The following is a 13,795-nucleotide window of genomic DNA, read 5'->3' as shown; positions in this document are numbered from 1 at the left end:
TTCACAGTGATAGACTGCAAGGTCTTAGAGAGCAGAAGGTTTGCAGTGGAGATGTATGTGCTTAACCATCAACAATCTTATAAAGTTGTAGGAGAAAAGCCCAAGCTGACCAGCCACAATTTTTGTAGACTCTACACAATATCTCTGTAACTGCCATAGCCCTGGCCACGATGTGTAGTTACATTTTTAAGGAGATGCATGTCAGCTACAGTGTATTTGGAGACTATGCCTAGGCTAAATCTTAATGCACTGCTATAAATACAGCTTTAGATGCACATTTTTGACATCGACATTGAGGGATATGCATCATCAAACTGAGTAATGTTAATAATTTTCCAAGGTATAATCAGGAGTGTGCACAGGTTGCCCTTCAAATAACACTGTTCTATGATTGTCAGCATGATTAATCCAACATGTCTTCATACCTAAACGACAAAATAGGTCATAGGTCATCGACGTATGTGACAGTATCCCTAAACTACATTAATGGCCGTTGGAAACTACCAGTCCAGCGACAGGCGTACAGGACCTTATCTACGTTATGTCAGTCACATGATGTTAATCATGTGATATAAGTCACATGACATTAAACATGTGGTTAATGTTGTGAAACTTTCACTGTATTGTTAGGTTTAGGCAACAAAACTACTTGGTTTGGTTTAGGCAAACATCATGGTTTGGGTTAAAATAAATATGTTCTAAGTCACGTACATCACGTAAATCACATGGCTAAACTCTCAATATGTCAACATTGACGTGGTTTCACACAGGGACTCGAACAGCAGGCAACTGTGTGAAAGTCCTGTCCCAGCCATCCATGTCCTTACGCAGACTCTCTCGCTCTTTTCACTACATCACCTGACTTCCTCCTTTGATACCGTCATACGGCCAGTAGAGGTCGCGGCCTAAAAACAAACATAAATAAGCTGTATGAACAAATGACATATATGGCCATCTTTCTGGTGAGGACAGGTTAGATTAATCAGTAATGCCCTAATAATTTGGCATCAACTTTCCACATGTAATTTGAGTTGGTTAGTAAAGTTGCCATCACGTACAGTATAAATGTCATCACTCATAAATTACAGCCCAATGCTTTTTGAAAAAGTAGAGGAAGGTGAAGGTAAGAACGAGAAAGTAAAATGTGGCAGTGACAGAGAAAGACTGATTGAGCTTCATCTTTTGTCTCTAATTAGGGTTTCTGTGGATAATTTGCTTGCCTATTAAACTAACTTTTGGGAGCTGGATAAAAGCCTTACATTTTGAAGGTTAGTCTTAAGTTGACTAAAACAAACAAAAAGACAGGGACATCCAGACAAGCTTTCCATTTAGTGAAGTACTGCCATTGTCTGCTGAAACACCACTTTGTCTCTCTCTACTTCTGCCTATAATCCCCTTCACTTCACTCTACCATGTCCTTGCCTTGTCGTTTTTCACTCCCTCACCTTCACTGTGTTGTTACCTTCCTCTCCCTCTTTTTTCCCCCTCCACCTCACTTTCTTTATCATTCTGTCTCGCTTCCTCTCCGTCACTTTCTCACTCTTGCACGCCTCTCATTTTTGCCGTCCTGTGCCAAATGTCTTTTTATCTGTCTCAACAGAGTTTGTCTGTTCAGGGACCGTTCAGAGTACATATTGGTAAAGAGGCAAGACAAACACCAAACTGCCTGGAAATGGAGCCAACAGGGGAAACAGTGTCATAGTTATTTTACTGTTTTCTGTTGTTGCACTCCTTATGCTCTTATTCTTACAGTTTTTCTCTTTATCTTTGCCTCTCACACAACATAAGGAAAGAAAACACACTTTGCAATGCAAGTTCCACATAGAGATGTAAATAATGGTAGTGGTAATAATACACATATTAATAAAAAGAATAATAGTGATAGCAATAATAAATATAATATTATTAATAGTACTATAATAATAATTGTAGCAGTGGGTGTAAACAGGAACATGGGGGTAACAGGCGGCCCGCAACCACAGATCCAGACTCTACAGCTCAGAGGGACGAGAAAGCACAAAACTATGTTAGAGGGACAATGCTGAGTTAGTAACATGCACAAGAAGCCTTGTTTCAGCAGATCAGAAACCGGACTTTCAACCAGGAGACCGGTGTTCATGTCCTGTGTGAAACAAAAACTCAACATTAAATATTTTTATTTAAGTTACATTAGTTACCTATAATGCGTAACACAAGTAACATTATTTAACATATGTGTTAACTGACGTACGTAGTGATTTTTTTACCCAAATCATGATCTTTTCCTAACCCTAACCAAGTGCTTTTGTTGCCTAAACCCGACCAAATTGCGTTTCACAACTTTAACAGCATGCTGTTTCAAAATGGCGGTTTCTCAACACTAGCATTTTATTTTGAATGTCTAACCGATTGTTGCATGTTTATTGTTGCAAACTTCTCCGGACGTTGTATATTTATTGTTGCTAAGCGTTGCTAACTTGACTACAGAGCTGTAAACACCAAATAATGACGCTAAAGGCGTACCAAGGGCGTTAAAAAGCGACGCCAATGGGCCTTGACCAAGCATCCATATGTAACGAGTCAGGAGTGAGAATGTGTTGTCTTAGCTAGTTTCAGTTTTTAGCTAACAAACACAAGACTTTCACCAAGGAGACGAGGGTTTGTGTCCTGTGTGAAAACAAGTCAAGTCAGTTAAAATTAAAAAATGTTACGTTAAATGAGGTAACAAACTTATTTTAATCCAAAAAAATTGCGCTGTAGTAGCTGGGTGTACATGTGTGCCCTCAGGTTTTAAGGTACCTTGTCAACCAATTGATCAATCAGATTTCACAAACAGGATCTGTTAAAGTCTCTTTAAAGGCACAAGGTCATTCACCACATTAGCAGTCGACAGTCAAAAAAGTGAACTGCTAGGTATTCACCAATAACATAAACAGAAAAACACATCACCTCCAGTGCTATTGAGCAAGTAAGTAAGTTTGAAGAAATCAACAAATCAAACTGATTTGCGTTCAGCAGTGAGTGTTTTTTCATTCAGTTGGTTTGGTAACTTCATGTAATCAACAGCATCACAATCAGGTTTCTGTAGAACTGACAGCTGGTTACGTAACCACTCCTCACCCTTCTCTGTGACAGTTTTTTTGCTGTATATCTATTCTCACTGAAAGATCTGAGGTGATTGATCATGCTGTGGTTTAACAATTATCTGACTGACAGATACCACAGCAGGATGAGGGGAGGGTTAAGGTTAAGGAAGGTTAAGAAAGAATTGATGTGAGAGGGCCCGACTTACATACTGAAATGATGTGGCGTGTTGTTTAAATAACATATTAATCTTTGTTTAGAGAGGTCTTTTCAAAAGCCACGATACAAAGTGCTTCACAAAGGCAGCAAAATAAAACAGACAGGTCCTACAACTATCAGTTTTAAGTTGTTTATTACAACACTTATAAACAGAAAACTTTTTTGGAGAAATCAACTTAAGTAAATGCTGCACAAAGTAATGGTAGTAGCCTTTTTTCATTAGTCATATTACACAATGCATTTATTAATTAATTGATGGTAGTGATGGTGCGGATAAGACCGTGCCTTTTGTGTGAGAGACCCAGGTTCAATCCCCCACTGTGACCCATCATTGTGTCCCTGAGCAAGACACTTAACCCCTAGTTGCTCCAGAGGCGTGTGATCTCTGACGTGTATAGCAATTGAAAGTCGCTTTGGATAAAAGCGTCAGATAAATGTTAATTAAAGTCAAAGCTTTAATTTTAAGATCCACTTACTAGATCTGTTCTGCAAACTCCAGCTGCTGAGGAAGGCCACAAGATGTGGCTGAAATCTCAGGAGGAAATCTAAAAGAAACTGTGCAGAAATTAGATATAAGTTGGTCAGAAATAGAGAAGGATTGAGTTTTTATTTTTGGTGGACTTTTTTCCATGGACGTTGCCATGTTGCACAGCAATGTTTCTACAGAAGCCCAAAAAGTACTCTACAGAGCGCGTTTCGTCACTATGTTCTTCTTCTTTTTGTTCTTGTGGAATTCAGACAGTGTAGAGGCTTGGCACTATGTTGAATACGTACGTTTGAAGAAGAAGAAGTAATAATAATAATAATAATAATAATCTTTATTTGTAGAGCACTTTTCAAAAACAAGTTACAAAGTGCTTTAATAAGTGTAAAGACAATAATACCCAAAAGACAATAATACAAAAACAATACAAGATAAAAGCATGAAAACATTGAAAAGACTCAAATACACGTTTAAGATAAATATAAAATTAGTAAAATAGAATAAAATAAAAGGGATAAAATAAAGTCAAATAAGATCGGGAAAGGCTCTCCTATAAAAGTATGTTTTAAGAAGGGACTTAAAAGAGTTCACTGACTCAGCCGACCTGATTTCCTCGGGCAGGCTGTTCCAGAGCCTCGGGGCCCTGACAGCAAACGCTCTGTCCCCTTTAGTTTTCAGTCGAGACTCTGGAACAGACAACAGACCTCTGCCCGAGGATCTCAAGGTACGTGCTGGTGTGTATGGGACTAAAACCTAGTCCTTATTCCTTATAGACCGAATATCACTAGCGTTGATGACGTAGGCTACTCAAAGAGACAGTGTGACTGTAATGTAGCACTTATCTGGCTTTCTGTGATGTTGGTATACTTCTGACATTTGTATCATTTTAGGTTTTGCACAGTTGCCCTTGCACGTTAAAAACCTTGGGTTAAAATCCAAGGAAATGGTTACAGTGATTTGTGGTCATACAGAACACCGCAGGGCCAGTGATGCACTTTGCCTCGGTTTTTATTTGTCACTGTCTCTGGCTGTAAAGTTAATTTGGCCTGTAGGTGGTGCTCTGATGCAGTGTTTCAAAGCGAGGAACCCCTCTGGAAGTGAGAGCAGAGCAGGGAGAGGGAGAGAGGGACACACACACACACACCCAGAGCTTTCTCTGCCTCTCTGAGGTTCAATGATATAGGCTAAACGGTCAGTGGGCGCATGTTCATTTATTCAAGTTTGATGATTTTTTTTCTTCTTCAGTTTTCATTGAACTCAAACCCTGTCATTGACTGTTAATATTACAAGCCAGCAGGTCTTATCATTTGGAAGTTATTTCATGATAACTCAGCCCAACTTAATATTGTGCGCAATATTTAGTCGATGTTGATGGATTTGTTTTGAATTGTCTTCATATGAAGATAAGGTGTAGGCTAGGCTTAATAGCCGATTTTCTGGAAAGGGCATTATTCCTGTACCTCCACACCGCTTATTTCGTTAAAGACATGATTACATAATTAGGCCTTTTAGAATATTAATTGCTTAAAATGTGTGGGGGGAGGATACACTCCTGAATGTTAAAAGATCATCAAAGAACAAAAATGCAGATTCTAATCCCCTACAACTATGCAAGTGTCGTAATTATGTTGCCGTGTTGCTTAATCTCTGTCTTTAAATGATCCTGCGATTAGATATTCAAATCCGATGATCTGATCATTTCACCCCGGTATTGTAGTGTATTTGTGTAAATTCCCCTTTGGCAATGCCAAATCCCATTCTCAACGGGATGAATGCATTACATAAACCTCTGTTTTAACAAAGCATAAGCTCTTTTTAATCTCATATCCCCTGTCATGTTCTTATTTTCTTAGGGGAAAACTGTCCGTCAAAGGGTGGAATTAAACCTGAAAACCAACTTTTAATGATTCGTCTTAAAAGTGGTCTGCACGTTTGTTTAAAGGTGCTGACGCCAAAAAAACACGTGAAACTGCATTGGACAACTATAGTGAAATTTTCTTCCTTCAAATGAAAGTAGCCTAGATCATAAACGTGATTATGGTAATAAATAGTTTGTTGTTTTGTGTAGTGCTCAGGGATTTACCCTGAGGTTGAACCCCCCTCCAGTTGCGGGCGAGTCAGGATCCTTGGTAAAAAAAAAAAACAAACAAAAAAAACTGGCTTTTTGCTACGGGCGAAGCGCCATCTACTAAGTCCCTCCGAGCCTCAAGATGCGCGGCGAAGCTGCAAACTCCGAGGCAGCACACCACACTCTCTCTCTCTCCCCGTCCCTCCCGCGCTGCCTCTCTTCCTTTCGCACTTCGCTGCAGCACCCTCAGCACCTCAGTTGAGCAGGAGCACCGCACTGAGTCACATCTATACACACACGCTCTCTACACGCACACACACACATACACGCACACACACGCACACAAGCACAGCCTCCTGCGGTATCCCATACGGCGCAGCGGGTTTTCCAACGGCATACCAAGTGCGTCCTCGCCGGGGGATGGGAAGTGCAGCTCCCGGTTCTCAGAGCGCTCAGAGCGGCATAGTAGGGTCCTGCTGATCGGGGATGCTGCTGGAAGTCTGCTGCGATTTCTTTTTCCCGTGCAGGAATCGCCTTCTAACTACACCTCTACCGGGGATTTAAAGTGGACAAGCCATTTGATCAGGATATAACGCGATTCTAAGCATTTCTCGTTTTTGGGGGGAGTAAAAGGAGTTGGGGATTGCTCTGGACGTGCCTCTTATCCGCAGTGTCGATGCGGCTGTGGCTCTGAAGTGATATCTGCATAGATTACAGGTAAGGAAAGAGGCTTGTCACGGCGTTAGTTACCACAACCAGGGCTGTTTTAGGGTGCTTCGGTTCCATTATAGCCAGGTTTTGGGTGTGAGTTTGCCACTGCACCAGCCAGGTGACGGAGGCGTGTTGCACCTGTTCTAGCTGCGCCATGCCCGTTCTGCGCACTCCGGCGATCGGGCGGGTTTCATTTCGAACCTGTCCATGTGGATCATATAACAAGCCACGGGGAGAAATGCAGAACATTTTAATGACTTGCTATTTCTCTCAACTTGGGACCTTATATTGACTGGATTCCCTCCATTTGGCGCTTCATATCATTCATGTCCTTCATCCACTGTAAGCCAGAGAGAGCTGCATGCCCAAATTGTGCTTGTTCCTCTTGCAGCTTTAAACTCTGAAGGTTAAAATCTGAAATATTTGTCGGGGATTCCGAAATGGATTTACGCAGTGCCGTAGGACAAGCATTTAGTGGCGCGTAGACTCCTAGACTGCATTTGGTATTTCAGCCGTGGCTCGGCTCTAAATCATTGAAATAGACAAAACTATCTGATATTCTACTACGCGGTTTTGCCAGGATGCTTAGCAGCTGTAATGTATCATGTTAGAATTAAAAGGCTGATGGGAAAAGCATTGTGGGAATTGTTAACAACGAATACAGCGTGCTTCTTTTAGAAAAGTTCTTGATTCCATGCAGTTTTGGAGCGTGTCTTGCATCTTTAGGGATCCACGTTGGAAGGATTTTATGTAGCCTAGCCTGAAACTATTCACGCATGGTACTAGAACCTTTCTGAACATATTGATTAGGTGATATTATCAGGGTAGTACAATCCCTATGGATTATTTTCTCGTATTTCTGCCTTGAAACACCTCCTTGTAGTCTGCGTATGACTATATTTTTAGAAGTCGCAATGTAGCCGCACATTTTTCATTTTAAGAGTAGCTGTGTCAGCTGTGTCTTGTAATTCGCTGAAAACGCACGTTGCCTGATGCAAAATTAACTTTTAACAGGCAAATTTCTCCCCCATGGCTTCCGGGATCGCTGGGTTTCACCAGTCTCTACTAAAAGCACTTGAGGAATGGCTGGACTTAGGCAGGTGAACAGAAAACATAGTACTTATAATATCTACAGGGACTTACTCTCTCTGTGTATTGTACTAGGCTTAATGTGACTTTGTCTCAAGTCCTGGAATTTTATTAGTAAAAGTATTACTATAATATCAATGTGTAATTTAAGGTTAAACATGCTCTCTTTTTTTTTTTTTACAGGTTATTGAAAAACATTATCTGAAAGATTTTTGCTTTGATGTGCATGTGTAGGCTACATAATTGTTTTCATAAATGTTCATTCAAGTCCTGTACTGAGTAGATTATAAACCTGGCTGTAGTGGTCTGTTAATGTTGTTCAGAGTGTTGAGCGTTATACCAAGATAAAACAGTTCACTCACTCTGCTATATTTTGCCAAATTACAGTTAAGCAAATGTTGTTGTCTTTTGATTTACTGGGACGACTTCAAGGTCTTTTGAGAAACAACATTCACATAGATCACCTTCTTCTTGATTGCTCCGCACTTTTCCCCACGTTGTACTTGTGCAACATAAGGTGAGCCAAGACACGGGGTGATGAGTCATTTTCTCTTCAGTGCTGAATGCTTAAGTTAGTGTCACTGTCTTTAACCAAAGCATTTGTTCTGTATACAGTATCTGCACTTTGTTATCAACACATTTGGGTTTGCCTACGTTCTAGTTGGACACAAGTTTAATTATCCCCACAACATATTTGTGTGTCAGTTTCTGGCATCAGTGTAGTCTATACTTGAATGGGAAGATTTGTTGGAGCTTGAGCTGATTTCTTGACATTTAAGCAAGGGAAATAACCGTGCAGGCTGCTCAGCACTCTGTAGTCTTAACCATGTAGTGTGATGTAAGTCCCTGGCTCCAAATGTGACTTTATACTTTGTCTCTCTCCTGCTCGGTCACTTCCCCCATCCTCATCTCCCTTCCTCCCACCCTCTCTTACACCTCATGCACAAAAAGCAGCTGCTCCAGCCTATGCAAAGTGCAGATCCCCAGTACAGCAGTCACACTGCGTTCTCTGAGCCCCTCTGCCGGTTTCTCCCTCCCTCTATCCACCTGCACTTCAGACTGAATGCATCAATTCAGAGTCACCCCTCCAATCACTGTCTGATATAACTCTATACGTAATGTACACCATTGTGTTATTGTTATTGCACAGATAGCTTGCAAGCACTGTGATGATACATTTTGAGTGGTGTGGGTTTTTTCTTTTTTTGTCTAACAAAAGGCTTACATACTTGTGGTTATTGCACGCTCAACAGAGCATTGCTCAAGGGACAAGGCTGTATCCCGGAAAACCATGAGGGGCAGTGTGGCCTCACAGGCTGTTGCAGTGGATAGATTGATATTAAGCTCTCGTTGACATCCATTTTGATTTAGAATTTAGATTCAACAGCACAATAAAATGATGTGTGGTGCATTTTGTTGCATAATTAATCAAAAGAGCCACATGTTTATTAACATGTATAACATGTTTTACTCAGGATATTATAAAAGCATCTTTCCATAGAATTAGCATTTTCATACCCTTAGATGTGCTTGGGGAAAATCAGTGTGATATTACTGGATAGCATGCTTTTTTTTGTTCAGGGAATCTGCATTGGCACCCAAGTCACTCGGATGGTACTTTGATAGACGACTGAAAACAAACATGAGCTACTGCTGGTTGATGTGTGGCTTTTTTAGTCTGTTTAACTGTGTACACCTAAGGAAAGTAGCTCACTCACAGGGCAAAGTAGTTTTTACTGGAGTACTACTGAAGTTCCTCTGCTTGTCTGTGTCAATGTGACTGTGGATGCATGGCAGGCTAGCTCGGCAGTGCGTGCGTGTGTGTGTGTGTGTGTGTGTGTGTGGTGTTAATGCGTATCTCAACTCATGCCTGAATGTTGTAATTTGCTTGTCCTCATAGACATTTCTTTGTGTGTTCTGCTGCTGTCAAGGTCTCAAGGGAAAAACATTTAGTCCCTAAGCATTTTGATAATCGAATTTCATCTTGCCTCCTTGTCCTTTCACCAAATTCAAGCTCAATCTTAAACTCTTAAGGGCTGTAAAAGCAGTTACTACTCAGTCTTGCTCCCTCCCTTACGTGTCTCTCTCCCAGTGTGCTGTCTATCAAGGCCTGCCTATAGGAATTGGAACAGCAGCCATTATCGGCCTGTAAGCACCTCACATTGACATACTACCCCCTGTCTGTCGGCCAATGTTACGGCTACGGGGCTGGAGTTTGGACCTGGAGAGCACGGCCCTGTCAATATTATGGCTTGCTAATAGATAAACTCTCACTCCAACCTTGGCAGTAAAGACATTCATTACACTTTGGGGGTGGTGCCTTTACAAGAAGAAATCTTTTCAATGTGTTCACATCAAGGGGGAAACTGTGAATCAGTATGAATCGGGAATCTTAGAAAGATTCTCTGTAGTGATTATAAATGCCTGGTAGCAATGTAGGCAAGACTCAGCAAAATGTGTTTATGTGTCTGTGTGTGGGTGTGAATGATGCATCTGTGACTGGCCTGGAGAGGCCCTATACGAATATTCTGGTCACAGAGATATATCGTCATGTCAGACTGAATGATGTGTCTGTGGATTGGACCTGAATGGAGCTCTCTGTTTGTTCTCATTCTCTTTCTGTTGCTCTCTTTCTCACTTGATGTCTCTCTCTCTCTTTCTCTCTCTCTGTTACTCACACACACTTACAGCCCTCTGGGCTGTGACAGGACTACCAGACGGAGGCTAGTGTCCAATTAGACCCCCCTCCTCTCCCATGTCACCAAACACAACAGAGAGGGTTGCAAATTTTATTTTCTCGTCACCAGCTGTTCTTCCCACCATATTTTAGGACAGTTAGACACATTATTCTTTAACAATGCTGCAGGGCTAGTATAAAATAGGATGTATAATCTTTTTTTGGGGACTGCTACGTCTCTTGTTAGCTGCCACAATAAAATGTTGTTGTTGTTTAGGATGAGGGCTTTAACAAGTAATAGTATAACTGGAGTTTAATTTTGAATAATAGTCATTCAATTACAGTTTTCTTAGGCCTTTTCTTGCCACACAAAACCTCTGTCTTTTTATATAGTCTGAATGGCCTTGACCGTAGAGGAGGCTTCAAACTTGGTGAGCGATTCAGATAGTAAAATTCAATGTCTATTATGTTTTAGTTGACACTTCATTAGGACGATGGTATCTCTGGCTGACGGCTTGATGGTTTTGATCTAAATTCCAATTGGGGGGGAGGATTCTATGCTACATTAAGAGAGTAATTGCTTACAAGTATGTAATTAACTCTTTGGTAATGCACCACAGAGCTGCATATTGATGTTTGCCACAGCAATGGCAGCAGAGATCTGAAGTGAGGATCTCCAAACAATAGACGTTGTGAATTCTATCGGGAGAAATCAATACACGTCACAGCGTCCAATTTAATGAGAACCTTTGTTCTCCTCTGCGTAGTTTACTCAGCATATCTATGATGCCTACAGAGGGAACATATTAATGTGTATATATATGTGTGTCTGTGCACATATGCTGCTCTTTTTTTTAATCTTGGCTGCCAGAGTCCTATTAAGCTGTCACGTGCCTTTTATAATGGGGCCCAATACATGTACATACTACTATATCACAGTCGCACCAATTTTATTTTCTCCCCCCAGCCTTCTCTCACGCTTCCTTTCATCTTTTTTCTCAATCCTCTCTCTCTCTGACTGTTTCTGCCTCCAGCTTTCTCGTCCCATATCTTTCTGCCTCACTCTAAGCTGTCAAGCACATAACTTTATCTGTGTGTGTTTGTGTGTTGGGTTGGGGAAAAAAAAATCCTGACTGTTGTGACATTGGAATGACCTATGAGGCACGATATAATAAAGTGAGGAGGAGACATGGGAGGCTGCTGTTTTTAGATGGGAATCAGGGAGATGTGGAAGTCACCAACATATCAGTGTATTTGCCAGGCTGCTCCTTTTTGATAAGTCCATATTAAGCGTTTCTCCCAGGTCTCTATGATTCATATGGAGCAGTGAGTCTCATATATAAACAGCTCTCTTTGATGCAGTGGCAGGTGACACGCTGTGCATATTGGCTCTTATGTTTGTGTGTGCCAAGCCGAGCATGACAAGCAGTAAATTAGTTTTGTTTCAGATGCATGAAATGATGAGAAAATTGCAGACGGTCTTGGGGCATTTTTTTCTCCTCTGCTCTCTTTCATTTGCTCCAGCACTGACGCCTTAAGTCCGTGCAAGGATTAGGCCCCTAATTCTGTTTTCATCCTGTCTGTTGCAGAGAAGCATGGGCACGCATGCTTAATATGCATACATGCGTGCACACGCGTTTTATTAATCCATACCATACAAAACCTCAGAGCTCTCAATATTTATAACGTAACCTACAACAATTTTTTTATGGCTTGTAATTTATTCCAGACTCTGTTCAGGCCGACACTTCCTTTAACCTTTGGGATTTTTTATTCTTTCAATAGCAAGGTTTTCTTCAAGTGAGGCAGCAGGAACCAACTATATTTTGATAGCATGTTGCTTAAACTTGCAATTCTACTGTGTACCATAATATCAATGTGACAATGTGTGTGTGAGTCCACAGGTCAGCTAGTTGAGCATTAGGGCCGTTGACATGTTATAGTAGTGGTTAATGTCAATTTATTGACGGTAGTATGCGTGCTCTTGACACTCCACCCTGGTCCCAGCACTGCTTTAACCTTATTGGTTGTAGGGGCTCTGGAGTGACATTGATGAGTGCTGTATTTCAGAAAAGTTGAACTACTTTCTACTTGAAAAGAGGATTAGTGCTTACCCTGCTAGGTGCTAAAATAGGTCAGTGACTTCTTTTTTGAGTTGTAAGCACTCAAAGCACCACCTCTCCTTTAGAAATAATAACAAAACGACACAAGCAATGCTTTAAAAGGTTTTGGTAGATGCATGCTGAAAGCTTTTATCAGGCTGTCAGAAGGTTTTGCTGTGAAAAAAAGACCTATGTGACCAATACTAAAATATATTCTTACGGAAGTCTTTTCAGACCACTGTAGAAATAGCCCTCTTGAGTAGTGACAGTAAAATATGCTGAGAATGTGATTACTATGTTTGATTAATACATTTTTATGGTATAATATTGTTTCCTAGCAGGAGAGGTCTTCTGATGGGATGACCAGAGGATTTAAAGTTAATGAAATGTCACCCCCCGTACACACACTGTTCCACTCTTTCTTGTCCCCTCTCTCACTTCCTGTCTGCTCCGAGTGTCAGGGGGCATCAGTATGCAGTGTTACCACAGTAATTGTGAGACAGCGGGCTCAGGGAGGACCCCTGCTACGCTATAGCCAGAAGGCAGTGGGGCGAGGGGGAGGATCTGATTTACTGTAATACCCTCCCTGCATCATCCCACCTTCTCCTGCCTCCCTCCTCCCCTCAGGATAGATCATAGGCTAGCAGCAGAATGTTGGGGATGTTACTGAGAGATTTAACAAGGCTTACATTGGGTTTTCGTGTTATTCTTCTCTCTGTGCTACTCCCTTTTGAGTTTGGGATTTTGCCTTTCTTGAGTATTTTTCTCTTCTGTTGATGGGATTTGGAATGGCTTGTGTCTGCGCGAATGCAGTGATTGACTCTCAGCCAGGGCCCAACTCTCGCCAAGTGCTGGGGAGAAGTTTGTTGCTTTCCTGGAATAAAAAACGTGTTTCATTTGTTATTCTGATTAAGCCTCGGACTTTCATCACTGACGGCTATTGATTTTTGATTGCTGTGATTAAACTGCAATGTGAAAGTTTTGCCATGTACCCCAGCAAACCTCTCTGTCTCTCCTCAAAGTGGTGAATCACCAATCTGGCTAATCTGCAGGATGTTTTCTACTCGCATTTGATATTATCCCTGAATTCTGACACGTTTGATTTGTGTCATCCTTTCTCACTCCCTACCCCAGAGATTTTTAGGACCGAGAATCATGGAAACTGAACGTTGAAAGCTCATGGCCTTCTCAAGCTTGCAGTCCTGCTCAGCATAGGGAGGGCGTATTAAATCTTTCCACTATAGTGACACACACACACACACACACACACACACACACACACACACACACACACACACACACCTTTTATCGCTGCTGACTGTGACGGTGTTGCCTGTACTCACGTCCCATCTTTTGCAGCAACACCATCTTTCTTCCTTCAC

General features: G+C 41.4%; 2 protein-coding genes across 2 annotated transcripts in view; both read left to right on the top strand.

Moving 5' to 3' along the window:
* Positions 1-13,795, top strand: part of nlgn1 (neuroligin 1) — a 342,294-nt gene that overhangs the window by 66,972 nt on the left and 261,527 nt on the right. The gene's annotated exons all lie outside the window — the stretch shown is intronic.
* LOC123971225 (plexin-A4-like) overlaps positions 6,133-13,795 on the top strand; it is a 38,926-nt gene continuing 31,263 nt past the window's right edge. The window contains exon 1 of the mRNA XM_046049935.1: positions 6,133-6,551. The gene's annotated coding sequence lies outside the window, so the exon portion shown is untranslated. The remainder of the gene's footprint in view (positions 6,552-13,795) is intronic.

Source organism: Micropterus dolomieu, linkage group LG05 (genome assembly GCF_021292245.1).
Source record: "Micropterus dolomieu isolate WLL.071019.BEF.003 ecotype Adirondacks linkage group LG05, ASM2129224v1, whole genome shotgun sequence".
NCBI classification, from domain to species: Eukaryota; Metazoa; Chordata; class Actinopteri; order Centrarchiformes; family Centrarchidae; genus Micropterus; species Micropterus dolomieu.
This window is presented reverse-complemented; position numbering and strand designations above follow the sequence as displayed.